The sequence below is a fragment of the Ovis aries genome, chromosome 3 (assembly GCF_016772045.2).
Source record: "Ovis aries strain OAR_USU_Benz2616 breed Rambouillet chromosome 3, ARS-UI_Ramb_v3.0, whole genome shotgun sequence".
NCBI lineage: Eukaryota > Metazoa > Chordata > Mammalia > Artiodactyla > Bovidae > Ovis > Ovis aries.
This window is the reverse complement of record NC_056056.1, coordinates 196,392,159-196,408,557: the sequence shown is the minus strand read 5'-3', so window position 1 is coordinate 196,408,557 and position 16,399 is coordinate 196,392,159. Positions and strand designations below refer to the sequence as shown.

General features: G+C 39.7%; 1 protein-coding gene across 27 annotated transcripts in view; it reads left to right on the top strand.

Moving 5' to 3' along the window:
* The window catches only part of PLEKHA5 (pleckstrin homology domain containing A5), a 261,293-nt gene that overhangs the window by 29,000 nt on the left and 215,894 nt on the right, over nt 1–16,399 (top strand). The gene's annotated exons all lie outside the window — the stretch shown is intronic.

Sequence of the window (16,399 nt, the reverse complement as noted above, 5' to 3'; positions counted from 1 at the left end):
TTCCAGCAGTAAGTTTTCCATTGTAGCCTTCTCACATACTTGTTTGGTCTGAACTCTGGTTAGGAATTATGGTTTTGTTCCCTTTTTTTATAGAACATGAGAATTTATTCATTTATTCAAACATCTGAGCCCCTAGTTTATGTTAAACACTGAGCAAAATAATATAATTATTTATTATAATATATAATAAATATATGTTGATTTATATATTGTGATCCCAGGTCTAAACTGACCTCAAGCTACTGACTTGCTTCGTTATAAAGAATAATTAGCCAGACAGACTTGGCCCTTACCCTTAAGTAAGTTACAGTCCAAACCCAAAACCCCTGACATGGAATTAAATTACAAATCAAAAGTTTTAAGAATTCAAATTATTTTTTAATTGCATGAGAAAAGGTGAAATTAACTGAATGTGTTACATAATCTGCCAGGCATTGAGATGCAAAGCTGAAATAGTTAAGGTCTACAAACTAGAAATTTTCAGAGTTTCAGAATAGATTTTGATATTTATTATTTAGGAATGTATCAACATTTATCCAGCACCACTGTTCGATAGGTATGGTGCTAGGTGGTAGGGATAACGCATTGTATGTTAATAGGAGGGTTTTTTATTTGCTTTTTGTTTTTCTCAGATTTTGAGAAAACAATTATTTGCATTAGAAACAGCATTCATTTTTTACCTGTTATTTTAAGTTCTTGTCTACTTGTTTTATGTAATATCTGCTCTTAATGGAACGCTTACTAGATCCGTGCTCAGCTGGATATTAATCTGCATTATGTCATTTATTGCATACATCTATGGACCTGTCCACCGGTAATTGAGCACTTTTGTACCATTTCATCTCCCTAAAGATGAGGAGTTCAAACCTGAGAGAGCTGGCAGAGCTGGTATCCAGAAGGGGGATGGATAGGTCGACAGTTGTGGGAGCGAGCCCTGCTGGAGAAAACTGTTGAGTTTCTTGATGCTTAAACTCCCACCTACAGTAAAGTAGCCGATGACCATATTATTAAGATACACAAGATTAATAAAGAGGCAATAGAGGATTTGTGATGTCCAGCTATGGAATTTATTCATCATTTCGTGTAACCAGGGTATATCTATTGGGTTGTTCAAAAAAGTTCATTTGGGTTTTTCCATACAATATTACAGAGAAATCCAAATGAACTTTTTGGCCAATTCAATATTATGGCCAGCTTAAAAAAAAAAAGCATGCTTCCATTCATTTCAATAAATATGGCTATTGCTATAAACCTAGGGTTTAAGTTTACAATAAAACTAAAAATAATAATCCATAAAATTAGCTTGAAAATTAGTGTATATCCTTACAGCCAGTTGTCTTGTGTAAAGGTAGTTATCTTATGCTTGATGGCATTAGGAATGGGTAGCTTGAAGAAGGTCTGCTTTTTAGTAAAGTTTTGAATTTCTTAACAGATTCTAGGCTTCCAGTTACCTCACAGTTCTCCATTTAAGCTACTAACAGTGGTGTCTGAGGCACTGCTCTGGTGTTACTCTAGTGTTGCTTGTCTGGTATTCACCTGCTCCGGTGTTGCCTGGTCTCCATCTGAACATATCCCTGGCTCCCTGATTTCTCCTGGAGTAGAAACCTTGTATTGTCTTTGAAGGGTGGAGAACAGCATTATTTGTGGCTGTGATCCCAGGTATAAACTGGGATCAGTCAGGCTGTACTGACTTGCTTTGTTATTATCCTAAATTACCTTTTGACAGCAAATCAGGTATGATTTTTAACTTGACCATCTTTTTTGGTATTTTATTTAAGTCACTTGCAAGTGATGAGATGTCTCTCTTGTCATTTCTTCTGCTTTTAAATGGCATTAAATTAGAATTAGCTCCTGAATCATTCAATTGATGTTGTACAACTTAGACTATAGACCAGGCAATAAATTACCGAATCAAACATTCCAGGTATTTTCTAGCGTGCCTTTAACTTTTGCTGGGTGCAAATGGGAGTTCTCAGCCTCTGACTGTCATAAAAAGGGTTTTCTTACTGTTTAGTAATACAAATTAAAACACAGCTGGGAATGAAGTAGTTAGCCCAGTCTTACAGATATTAGCCTCCCTCTGTTTATTTCCTCGTTTGTATTCCTAGAAGCAAACAGCTGTGCATTCAATTTTTTCCCTTTATTCCTTTACTTAAGATCTGGCTCTCAAAAGAAGCAAACGGGGCATTTAGACTTAGAAAAATTGCCTTATCTCTCTTAGGTGAAACAATGATTTGTCCATAATGTTAAAAATTTTTTTGAAGTAAATTTACCCAGAATTTCAGCATCACCCATTTTGGTAATCTGCTGTTTTTACTTGATGGTTGTTGTAACATTTTCTTACATGTCTATAGAGTCATTATCCGCCTGCCAATGCAGGAGACTTGGGTTTAATCCCTTGGTTGAGGAGATCCCCTGGAGATGGAAATGGCAACCCACTCTAGTATTCTTACCTGGAAAATTACATGGACAGAGGAGCATGGCGGACTACAGTCCATGGGGTCACAAAAAGTCAGACGCAAATGAGCACGCACTCACAGAGTCGTTATAATGTTAACCTCTGCATAGAATTCCATTGTTCACCATTTCATTTAAAACTCTCTGCAGTTCACTTAGTTCTAAAACAGCATTACTTTCAGTAATGAATCACATCCATTTTAAACTTTACTATTCATATGTCTTTTCTGGACATTGCGCTGATTAAATATTAGTATTCTCTTAGAGCCATTAATGCTGTGAAAATTAGCATAGGTTAAAATGTTCAGTTCAGAGAAAATCGAGTGTGAATAAATGAAAACTTTTAATTTGAATAGTAGAAATTACTACCCAAAGTATTTGAAGTATTTCTTCGTCTGAAATCCATACAAAGCCTTGAAGAAAATGTCAACGATCTTAGTGAGTTCATTTTTTATCTACTGAGCATTGTTCATGCATATCAATTTTTGTGTAATTGGTAGTAGTAAACTTTATTATAGCAAGTTGATGTGATTTCTTCAACTGATAACCTGTCTGTAGTGGAATTAAGGTGATTTTATGGTATGGCATATCCCTGGGTCAGGAAGCTCCCCTGGAGGAGGGTATGGCAACCCACTCCATTATTCTTGCCTCAAGAATCCCATGGACAGAGGAGCCTAGAGGGCTACAGTCCATATAAGCGCTCACAGAGTGGACATGACTGAAGCAACTTAACACACACCCACACACATACACACACATCGTAGGGCATAGCTGGCTAGAGCTTCCCTAGTGGCTCAGTGGTATAGGACCTGCCTACCAATGCAAGAGACGAGTGTTCAGTCCCTGGGTTGGGAAGATCTCCTAGAGAAGGAAGTGACAACCCACTCCAGTATTCTTGCCTGGGAAATGCCATGGACAGAGGAGGCTGACAGGCTACAGTCCATGGGGTTGCAAAAGAGTCAGACACGACTTAGTGACTAAACAGCAACACCATAGTTAGCTTCTGTGATTTAGTGATACATCACTACATATCTCTCATTTTAGTTAACATATTATGTATCTGTCATCCATGGACTTATTTTCACTCTATTAAATCTTTTTTTAAGTATATATTAACAACTTCATAATATAGTATTTTCTATATTTATTCTATGACATAGAGACATACCATTATCCAAGTGTTGTTCTTTTTTTTTTTTTTTAGATAAAGTCCTTGCTATTGGACATGATAATCACTTCCTCCCCATTCCTATCATCATTATTATCGTTTACCTTATAGTATGATATTTTTTTTGCCTAAATCAGAAATTATTCCTTTTCTTTTAAACCAAAGAATTTTTAACTTTAGGTATTATATGGCAGCCAAAATAGTATATTATGTAAAGTAAAATTTTGTTTCTGAGTATAAAAGAAATGCTCCTTCTGGAAAATACAGAAAATTAATACTAAGAAATTACCTATACTTTGCTGCTGCTGCTAAGTCACTTCAGTCGTGTCTGACTTTGTGCGACCCCGTAGATGGCAGCCCACCAGGCTCCCCCGTCCCTGGGATTCTCTAGGCAAGAACACTGGAGTGGGTTGCCATTTCCTTCTCCAATGCATGAAAGTGAAAAGTGAAAGGGAAGTCACTCAGTCGTGTCCGATTCTTAGTGACCCCATGGACTGCAGCCTACCAGGCTCCTCCATCCATGGCATTTTCGAGGCAAGACTGCTGGAGAGGGGTGCCATTGCCTTCTCCAACCTATACTCTACCATCCACATATACCAACTGTTGACATATATTCTTCTCAGTTTTTTAAATATATATTTATACACATAAGAGGGTTGGGACCTTACTGTGCACATGTATAACTTGATACCTTTGATATGTCTGGGGGACTTCGCTGTCAGTCCAGTGGTTAAGACTGCACTTTCACTGCAGGGGTTGTGGGTTCCATCCCTGATGAGGGTGCTAAGATCCTGCATGCCACGGGGCATGGCTAAAAAAAGATACTGTGTGTGTGTATGTCTAAAATATTTTCTATTAAATACATTGACTTCTGCATCTTTCCAGTAACTGCTGGAAAAGCAGTACATGCTGGTAATAAATTCAGGCAGTTTGTATAAAGGGATGTTAAGAGGGCTGAAAAAATTCTTAGGCTTTCAGTCCCTCTGTCGACAATTTCTTATTCTATAATGACTGCACAGTATTTATTATATAGATGTATCATAATATATTCCATTAATTTCCTATTTTCAGTGGTTAGTTTTTCTTATCTTTTTTGTTAAAGTAATTTAGTTTTGTGATAAAACATCCTTGAACATAAATTCCTTAGGAATTTTTTTTTTTTTTAGACAAGTTTACTGTTGTAGAATTGCTGGATCAGTGAGTATGAATTTTAAACTTTTGATACTTTATAGTAAAGTATTTTAAAATTAAATTTAATGAGAGAGTACAAAGACATTATAATTTTATTATTGTCTTAAATAATTTTTTGCTACTTGAATATTCTGTGGTGGCTACATACGAAAATAAAATCAATAGTGTTAATAGTAATAGCTCATATTTATAAAAGAAAGCAGTAAGGTTTTTGTTTTCATTTTATTTAAAAAAATGTTTATACATTTTTATTTATTTGGCTGTGCCAGGTCTTAGATGCCTCACACTGGGTCACACGCTTTAGTTGCAGCGTGTGGGATCTAATTCCCTGAGAAGGCATCGAACCCAGGCCCCCTGCATAGGCAGTGCAGAGTCTTAGCCACTTGGGCCCCCAGGAAGTCCCTGTTTTCATTTTAAATCAATGGATTTGTTGTAGAAACACATTAGTGTTTTATATTAGAAGGGTTCAGAGTATTCCCTGAAGAAAGAGAGTAGGAAAACGGAAGTATTTTTATGGAATATTTTTCTTTCATTCTTCCATTCTACCTTCATTGTTTAAAAGAGAAAGAAAAACGGATTTCTCTTTCTGTCCCTCTCTCGTAGCTTATTTTGAGTTAATCACTGGGAAAACACTTCAGTGACTGTCATAGAATTTCCATCTGAATTGGCCAAAATATGTTTGTCTTTCCAAAGACTGAAATGTTGTTAACCTCACTTGTAAGAAAATCCTTAATGTGCTAAGAGCAGACAGGTTTAATAGTCAGCTATATTATTAAAACACATAGTCCCAGTCTGTGATTCCAGTATGCCCCAGAGGTTACTGTTTTAAAACTCGCAGACTTAAGGGATAGGATCTTGCACAAAGTAAAAGTCAACCTTTTGTAGATTTCACAGTGGAACCTTCACTTTTCTAAAGTGCGTGTTGGCCACTCTTGCTTCTCTAGGATTAGCAGGTATTGAGATACTGATATGTTGAGAATATGCCAGTGAAACAATTTCTAGGAGCAAAAACTTTCTGGCATTACAAGAAGAAGATTTACTATAACATATGTGCCTTTGGAAATTAACCAAGATTGAGTTCTGTGTGTGCCAGCTTCAAAACAGAACTGAGAATGTACTTTGCTTCAGGGCATAGGGAAGAAATGCAGTCTTGATTATCCAAATTAGATAACCCTTTAAAAACAGAATAAGTAGATTTTTCTGGGGTCAAAAAGTAGTCTCACTTTGTTCCTGTGATATGAATTTGTACACATTTGTTTAAGTAAATGGCTGAAAAAAAAGTAGTCATCTGATGTAAATCAGAGATCTTTTAACCTCTGAAAAGCAATTATACTATGATGCAATCATCTTTGGGAAAATGCAGGAAGTTCACAATTAGGTTTATTGCTTTAGCAATTGCTTTGTATTTATGTTGAAACACAAGTTTGTTTTAATATAAAATGGAATTATTATACATTTACCTTAGTTAGATGTTTTTCTTTATTACAGAACTTATGCTTAAGTAATTAGAAAGAGGACACGTTTCTACTCTAGCTTTCAGTTTACTCCCACTGGAAAGTTTTTAACATTAAATTGCTTTATTAACAAATATTTACTGAGCTCCTACTATGTGCTAGATAAACACGCTGTTTTTTTTTTTTCCCTGCCATCATATTGGTAGATGATTTTAAATTAATGACCACTAATTTATGCATTATTCTTTCATAAGTAAGTTTCCATTTAATTTCAACTCTTCCATATAAGAGTGTTATGTTAAACCTTATTTTGGGAAAATGTTTTCTATTGAGGCAAGTAGGCAAAGAAAGGAGAGGCGATGGCACCCCACTCCAGTACTCTTGCCTGGAAAATCCCATGGACAGAGGAGCCTGGTGGGCTGCAGTCCATGGGATCGCTAAGAGTCGGACATGACTGAGCGACTTCACTTTCATGCATTGGAGAAGGAAATGGCAACCCACTCCAGTATTCTTGCCTGGAGAATCCCAGGAATGGAGGAACCTGGTGGGCTGCCGTCTGTGGGGTCGCACAGAGTCAGACACGACTGAAGCGACTTAGCAGCAGCAGTAGCAGCAGGCAAAGAAAATGGGCAGTATATGGATATGATCAAGTTTTCTTGAAAATGAAATTGCTGGATATAGTTCATCCTTTCTAGTCATTTCCATGAAGACAGTATTTTTTTTCTGGTAGTGTTTTAAGATTTAAAGGAACCAAAACTATAAGGCAGCCTCTGTCTATGCCCTTTCTAGATCGACCGTTCAGTTTTAGGATATATTCCTTATCAGATTGTTTTGTGAATTTAAAGAACAGAGCACTTGAACATTTCATCTAGTAAGAATGTGGGCCTTATGAATAAATTTAGATAGAAATTTCATTCCAAGTATTATATCAGCAAGGTAGTGATGAAGTAATAACTTGAAATTATAGGGGGAAAAACTAGACGTTATAATTAGACAAGTTCTACTCTAGTAAGTACCAAAGGGTCAGCACTCACAATTACTTTGGGAAATGCAGTTGGCTTTTTCATCTTCTTTGAGTGTTTACAGTCTTGGTGCGTCATCACATCCCAGTATTTTCAAGTAGCAGGAAGGTGGTGTTACATCACCTAGAGTTTAAAAATATTCTTATTTGAATGCTAATTGCTGCAGTAACAAAGTGTTTTCCTAAGGCCTATTTTACTTACACATCAGAAGCAAAGAAATTCTAGTTTTATTTTTCTATATGTCTTGTAACTGCACAATTTTTGCTATATCTTTTAGAAGAAGTACATTGTATCACGTAAATAGTATTCCTCATGCTGATTTTCTGGTTACTTGAGAATGTGTTTTGTGTATGAAACAGAAAGCATTCTATTGAAAAATGTTTTCATAGAAAAGTAGTACAGAAAAATAACCAGTTTGTATGTTTTAAAACTTATGTGAAAGCTTTGAATTCATACAGTAAATTAAGCTTGACTTAGCTGTGACTCTGTTTTTAACAACTGAAAATGTAATCAAATAAAATTTGTACAAAATAATCCTTATAAAAATGTTTAGTGTGTGTTAGTTACTCAGTCTTTTCTGACTCCTTGTGACCCCATGGACTGCAGACCATTGGTCTGCTCTCTCCATGGTCTTCTCCAGACAAGAATACTGGAGTGGGTTGCCATTTCTTTCTCCAGGATATCTTCCTGACCCAGTGAGTGAACCCAGGTCTCCCGTATCACAGGCAGATTCTTTACTGTCTGGGCCACCAGGGAAGCCCTATTAAAATGTTTCAGTTCAGTTCAGTTCAGTCGCTCAGTCGTGTCCAACTCTTTGCGATCCCATGAATTGCAGCACACTAGGCCTCCCTGTCCATCACCAACTCCCAGAGTTCACTCAGACTCACGTCCATCGAGTTGGTAATGCCATCCAGCCGTCTCATCCTCTGTCGTCCCCTTCTCCTCCTGCCCCCAATCCCTCCCAGCATCAGAGTCTTTTCCAGTGAGTCAACTCTCTGCATGAGGTGGCCAAAGTACTGGAGTTTCAGCTTTAGCATCATTCCTTCCAAAGAAATCCCAGGGCTGATCTCCTTCAGAATGGACTGGTTGGATCTCCTTGCAGTCCAAGGGACTCTCAAGAGTCTTCTCCAACACCACAGTTCAAAGGCATCAATTCTTCGGCGCTCAGCCTTCTTCACAGTCCAACTCTCACATCCATACATGACCACAGGAAAAACCATAGCCTTGACTAGATGGACCTCTGTTGGCAAAGTAATGTCTCTGCTTTTGAATATGCTATCTAGGTTGGTCATAACTTTCCTTCCAAGGAGAAAGCGTCTTTTAATTTCATGGCTGCAATCACCTATCATAATGTTGTCATCATTTCTTAAACTTTTGCTTTCTTTTTCACTGTCATTACTTTTGTTTGGTGCATAATTAATAAAAGTAGTTCCTTGTCGTGACCATGTTCAGACTTTAAGTGATATGTTGAGAACTTGCAGTGCATTGTCCCATAGAAACAATATTGTGCGGGTAAATCAGCCAACTCACAGTGTATAATACTGATAGTACTGGGAAACTTAGTTCATTTGCAGTATTTTTTGTTTTGTATTTTGGACAGATAGATCCCTCCACAATTAACATGGTAAGGATTCTCCTTTCCCTTCCCTCTCTCTTCCAAATCAAGCATGTTGGAGACCTCTTTCTCTAGCTTTAAGCTGCTGCAGATGACTCCTGGGCTTGCTCTAGGGTCTCCCTTGGAGTTTTGTTCATGAAAGCTGGGGAGAAGAACCACATGAATACAAACCAACCTGAGCTTTCCATTTGGACACTTCTTAGTCTGAACCGAGTGCTTGACTGACCCCTTTGCTACCAAGAACTGACAAGCAGGTCCTCTTTCTTCACTGTTCTCGGTTCAACCAGTACTTCTTTTCTTCTCGCCGACTTCCAAGAGGGATGACACAGCCTTACTCTTTCTTCTTCCTTTAGAGCAGTTTCATCCATCACCCATGTGGTGGTTTCTCCAGATGCGAGTGGTTGTGTATGAGTTTCCTTTACTCATCCCTTCTTTCTTTCCTTCTGACACCAGGAAGATGAAAAATAAAAGCTCTCTTTCTGCAGCCCACCTCCCTTCCCCAGCCTGTTCCCTCCACTACTCACTTCTCTGTTCTGCTTCCTCATTGTTTTGGGGTATTAAAAAACTGATCTGTCCAGTTGAGAGTGGCATGCTGACTACCCTCGGCATTTTATTTCTGATCTTGGCGTTAGGGTTTAAGGAGCAAAGAGTCACGAAAGACACTTTGGAGTTTAGGAGAGGGAGACGGGTTTAGAGGCTGTGGATATAAATAATAATCTATTTGAGGGGAGAGGAGAAAAGGGAGGCAGAATTGGCTGTAGGTTTTGCTCTTTGTCCTCTTTCCAAAGTCCTTGCATTTGAAGCCAGGCAGGATGAAGAAGGGTGTGAGGTGGGCAGACTGGGGATGAGAAGGTAAAGGGTGGGGAATCTCTTGGAGTCGAGCACTGAGAGAGGGCAAGTCTGCAGGGTCTTAACTATCCTTTGAAGCAGAAGTTCTTAACCTTTTTAAAATCTGTGTTACACATACATAGACAAATTTATGATTGCAAAGCCGTCCAATCCTATTGAGATACAGATAAAACAATTTTCAAGCAAATTTGTGACACAGTAATATGTACGTCACATTAAATAAAATCCAGAAGTGAGTCTGGTCACTATGGTAATTTTGAAGTGGTGATGAGTGTAAATGATATTTTAGGATCTCTGCAGTAACTGTAACATGATATAAAATATGTGAATTCTGTTGTTGATAAAAATGAGAGGTGTTGGTAATACCAGAGTGGCTTCTTGTCTGTGTTCATAATTAAAGGAAATGGTGAATTTCAGTTAGAATGAAGATGAAGAATAATTTATTTCTCATTTAACATAATGGATTTTCTGAATTCTACTCCCAGATGTCTATATTTCCTCAATTCCTTGGGGTACTACTTGTATGTAGGGAAAAAAACAAATTAGAGTCTATCTTCGTCGAAACTGTAGCCCGTCCCCAGTGAAACAAATTATACCTGTAAATACAGAACACAGGGAGAGAGCCATGTGTATTAAATTATTAAGAAATTTATAGGCTTGCATCAGAAGCTGTTTTGCATATTGGCAAACATCTACTGGGTGCCTGCCAAGTCAGATTACCAGTCTAGGTACCTTCAGACACGTATCTGCTTTTGTGTATTTTCTCTTATTTCTGAGTAGCTTTTAACTTGTGCCTTTTAAAATGGACGTGTGAAATGATTGACAAAGCACAAGGTAAGTTAGCTTTATAAAAAGAAAAGCCAAGGGGAGCCTATGTTTTAAACAGGAAGAGGTTGTCTTTCTTTTTAATGAACTTTAGCATTACAGAACAAGGATAACAAAATGAACGTTAAATTGACCTAGGACAAGTCATTTTCTTTCCCTGCCTCTCAGTTTCCTCATATATAAATTGATAGCAGTTAACTGTTCTCTATCAGAGTCACTTGTCAGAACTAGTGAATGAGATAGTGAAAGTAAATGCTTTTTTCTTAAAAACTTTTTTGATGTAGACCATTTCATTAAATTTGTTACAATATTTTTGCTTCTGTTTTATGGGGGATTTTTTGACCCTGAGGCATGTGATATATTAGATCTCTCACCAGGGATCTAACTCCCATCCCCTGCATTGGAAGGCAAAGTCCTAACCACTGGACTGCCAAGGAAGTGCCATGTAAATACTTTTTAAGTGGCAAAGAACCTTACAAATATAAGATGGTATTATTATTAGTCGTAGTGTTGGTAGTGGAAAGCAACTTAGAAAATTCACAGGACATGAAGTGTGGTCACGACAACTAAAATCTAAGACAGAATTTAGAGTGGAATGTAATGTTCCATTCATGTTCTTATTTTATGCAGGTAAAAAAAAAAAACAAACCCAAGTTATATTCATCTATTGCCTATCAAGTGGCAGAAACAATGTGGGGTCTTTTCATATATTATCTCCTTAAATACTCAGAATAATTTGATAAAGGTAGTTATTATACTCCATCCCCTTTTAAGCAGATGAGGAAGGAAGGCATAAAAAACTAGCTTGACTAACGTCCTATCTACTTATCTAGGAGCCAGAGTTTGAAGCCACTTGTATTTGTCTTTCTGTCATACTAACCAGAGAGGAGGGGTGTGTGTGTGTGTGTGTGTGTGTGTGTGTGTGTGTGTGTCTCAGTTGTGTCTGACTCTTTGTGACTCCATGGACTGTAGCCCGCCAGGCTCCTCTGTCCATGGGGATTCATTCCAGGCAAGAATCCTGGGGTGTGTTGCCATGCCCTCCTCCTGGGGATCTTCCTAACCCAGGGATCAAACCCAGGTCTCCAGCATTGCAGGCAGATTCTTTACCATCTGAGCCACCAGGGAAGTGCAGAGAGGAGGTGTTAAGCCCCCAGATTTAGGCCTGCTCTCTGTTGCTGGTCAGTTACAGTGTCCTCTGGGAAACTGTGGCTGACTTCTTGTTCACGTTTTCCATTCTGAGTTTTTCAGTGTGGGGAACTCACCCATCTCTTCTTATCTGCTATTTGGGAAAAATAAACTACTATTTGGGTCTATCACAAGTTTCTAATTTCCAAGTCTCACCTGGGTTGTCTGTAATACTCAGTGACCCTTTAAATGGTCTCTCATCACCTCTACAGAGGTTATCTAACAACCCCCATCCCTTCTCTCTCTTGAGAAAAGTAAGGCTCCTGATAAGAACTTGTTTTTCTTTCACAGCCAAACCCAGATAGAGTGTTTTTTTTTTTTTTTTTTAACGAGTTTTACTTATTTAACTTTTGGCTGCACCCCGCAGCATGTTGGCTCTTAGTTGCCTGACCGGGAATCGAACCCGCATCCCCTGCACTGGAAAGCAGAGTCTTAGCCAGTGGACAGCCAGGGAAGCCCCCAAGATGCAGGTTTATCTCGTCTTTGCTGTGCTGTGTTCAGTCACTGTCATGTCTGACTCTTTGCGACCCCTTGGACTGTAGTACGCCAGGCTTCTCTGTCCATGGACTTCTCCCAGCAAAAATACTCGAGTGGGTTGTCATTTCAGGGATTGAACCGCATCTCCTGCATTGGCAGGCGGACCTGTGTCCAACATAAACAAACCCCCCTCTCCCCACTTCAACACACCCCCATTGTTTCCCCAACTTTTCTCCTCAAAAAACAACCAATTAAACAACCTCCTGCCAGGGGAGAAAAACAAAAGCGACCTTGTTCTGTCTTCCATGAAGGCCCCGGGTTGGAGGACACACTCATGTAAAATTCCTCAAAGGTGATGGTTTTGGAGTTGCTGAAAAATTTTCATTTGATAGGGTGAGAATGATGTTCCCATAGATGGATAGGTTACAGGTCTTCTAAGAAATATGTGAAGTTTGGTTTTATTTAGTACTCTGTAAGTGACTTTATAAGGAATATGAACTGTATCACACCCTTCGGTCAAGCTTACGTGCTGGCATCCTTATATCCAGTCCATTGCTGATGCTCCACACACGTTTGTTGTTTTTTTGAGGAACCTAGGATGTGAGCACCTCACTTCTCTGTTGTTTAACCCTAGTTTCTTTTCAATCACATAGTAAACCTTGGATCAAAGGAATCTTATTCTTGGAGAGGAACTTTTTATATTAGCATCTTAGACATCATTTTTACAGATTTGGGGAGAGCGTTTAGTTCGCCCACATCCCTGCTGAGTTTTACACTTACATTGACAGTGATGGAATCTTTGACATTCAGAGATAAAGCCTGAAGTAGAGAGTATAGAAAAGAGTTTAGACTAGAAACCTGTAATACCTGTTCAGCTTGTGCAGTAACCAAGGCTGGGCAAATGCTCTGCAGAAACCACTTTGGGGAGCTTCCTACACAGTGATTTATGATGTCTTCTGTTCTCTTGAATTTCTGTATGGTTCTGTCAAACTATTCAAACACACGGACCACTTTAGCGGGTGTGGCTGCATCACAGTGATACTGTGTGCAGTTTTAAAGAGGGTTGTCAAAAGGGAAAGTGATTAGTATCGTTCCAGATATCATTATTTACCTGTTCTTTCAATTTGTAAAATACATAGAAGTGTGGAACTTTTCAGTTCGAAAGCAGAGATTCATTGACGGCTCACTCTGGGGGCACTGTGACTGGATCCTTTGAGAATACAGTGGAGGGTAAAAGATCGAATTCTAAGGTGATGTGCATGTGTAGACGAGAAACTGTGCAGGAAACTGGATTTGACTAAAAACCCTTTATTTCATCCTGAACAAGTAGTGAACAGGGCGTTTCGTTGTAAATCGAAGGTGGCTGCCCCATTGTTCACGGAAATACCAGGGGTTGCCGTGTGCTGGGCATGGTGGGCTCGCTGGCTTCTGTGTGCCTCTCACACCCCTTCCTGACTTACTTCAAAAAAGGAAAAGAATACTGGTATTTGCATTCAGTGTCCCCATTATGCTTATTTTTGCTTTTTGCTTTGATGCGTGGCTCATCTGAACTTAAAAATATGATTCAGGGGCTCAGTGCTAAAGAATCCACCTGCCCATGCAGGAGACTTGGGTTCGATCCCTGAGTCAGGAGGATTCCCCGAGCCACAGATCAGCTAAGCCTGGGGCCACAACTGTTGAGCTTGTGCTCTGGAACCTAGAAACTGCAACTCCTGAGCCCACACACCATGACTTCTGAAGCCCATGCTCCACAACCGATGAAGCCCACACACTGTAGGGCCTGTCCTCTGCAACGAGAGACCACTGCAATGAAAAGCCCTTGAACCATGACTAGAAAGTGGCCCCTGCTCGCCACAGCTAGAGAAAAGTCCTCGAAGCAATGAAGACCCACCACAGCCAAAAGTAAATAAATACAATTATAAAGAAAAAAAATATGATGCAAAAAATTAGGCATTTTAGGGATTTCTTTGGAGAGGGCGATGGCACCCCACTCCAGTACTCTTGCCTGGAAAATCCCATGGATGGAAGAGCCTGGTAGGCTGCAGTCCATGGGATCGCAAAGAGTTGGACAGGACTGAGCGACTTCACTTTCACTTTTCACTTTCATGCATTGGAGGAGGAAATGGCAATCCACTCCAGTGTTCTCGCCTGGAGAATCCCAGGGACGGGGGAGACTGGTGGGCTGCCGTCTGTGGGGTCGCACAGAGTCGGACACGACTGAAGTGACTTAGCAGCAGCAGCAGCAGGGATTTCTTTGGTGATGGAATGGCTAAGACTCAGAGTTCTCAATTCAGGGACCTGGATTTGATCCCTGGTCAGGGAACGAAGCCCCATTATTGCCTGGCAAACAGAAGGGGGAAAGGTGGAAGCTGTGACAGATTTCCTATTCTTGGGCTCTGAAATTATGGTGGATGGTGCCTGCAGCCATGAAATCAGAAGGTGATCGCTTCTTGGCAGGAAAGTAATGGCAAACCTATACAGTGTGTTGAAAAGCAGAGACCTTAGGGAAGCAAAGTCGCTCAGTCGTGTCTGACTCTTTGCGGCCCCCATGGACTGTAGCCTACGAGTTTCCTCCATCCATGTAATTTGCCAGGCAAGAGTACTGGAGTGGGTCACTGTTCCCTTCTCCAAGGGATCTTCCCAACACAGGGATTGAATGTGGGTCTCCAGCACTGCAAGCAGACGATTTTACTGTCTGAGCCACCAGGGAAGCTCAGTCTTAATATGCCAGATTAAGAGACCTTAATCTGCTGACGAATGTCCGTATAGTCAAGTCTATAATCTTCCCAGTGGTCACATATGGTTGTGAGAGCTCGACTGTAAAGAGGGCAGAATGCCAAAGAATTGATGCCTTCGAACTGTGGTGGTGGAGAAGATTCCTGAAAGTCCCTTGGACAGGATGGAGATCAAACCAGTCAATCTTAAGGGAGATCAACCCTAAATATTCACTGAAAGGACTGATGCTGAAGCTGAAGCTCCAGTATTTTGGTCATATGATGTGAGCAGATGAGTCATTGGAAAAATCCCTGATGTTGAGAAAGACTGAGTAAAGAAGGAAAAGAGGGCGACTGAGGATGCGATGGCTGGATGGCATCACTGATGCAATGAACATGAACTTGGGCAAACTCTGGGAGATGGTGAGGGACAGGGAGGCTGGATGTGCTGCAGTCCATGGGGTCGCAAAGAGTTGGACATGACTGGGCGACTGAACAGCAACAGGGAACTGGATCCTGCATGCTGCAGCTGAGAGTCAGCATGTGAGCGCTCAGTCGTGTCTGTGCAATCCCATGAACTGTAACCACCAGGCCTCTCTGTCCGTGGCCTTTTCCAGGCAGGAATACTGGAATAGCTTGCCATTTCCTCCTCCAGGGGATCTTCCCAACCTAGGGATTGAACCCATGGCTCCTGCATTGTTAGGTGGATTCTTTACCACTTGAGCTACCTGGGAAGCCCCATGTGTGGGGTCAATAACATCTAATTTATAGAATTGTTGTAAGGGTCAGGTGACATAAAGTATGTGTAATACAACGTAAGTACTCAATAAGTGATGACTATTTTTTGTGGCCATTTTTCTATGTAAGTTGAATAAAAGTAAAAGATGGATACTTTTCTTTTAATAGAATTTGTTGTGTGAGCAGAAGGTATTTATTGCATGAGTAGACGGTATGAGCAATTAGGTCTCAAAATAGATACTTAGGCTCTTTCATGTGTTTTATGAGAGGGAAGCCTACTTAACCTAATTAAACTAAAGAAAGCAAAGAATGTAAAGAGTGCATGTTTAACAGATAATTCCAAAAGGATATGATGTTCTAGGTCTTTTATAAATATTAATTTACTTAATCCTTACAACCAGGAAGTAGATACTATTACTGGATTGGTCAGAAAGTTCATTCAGAATTTTCCATAGCCTTTTACAGAAAAATCTGAACGAACCCTTTGGCCAGCCCAATATTTTTGACATTTTACAGAAGGAAACTGAGACAGAAAGAAATGATGACTGCCCAGAGTCACACAGTCACACTGCCCAGAGTTGTATTTGGCTCTGAAGTCCTTGTTTTTACCCCAACCTTAGGCACCCTTTCCTAATGTGCTTTTTTTTGTTTTTTTGTTTTTCTATAAATTGTATGTGGGCTTAAAAAAAAAAAAAAAAAGATAG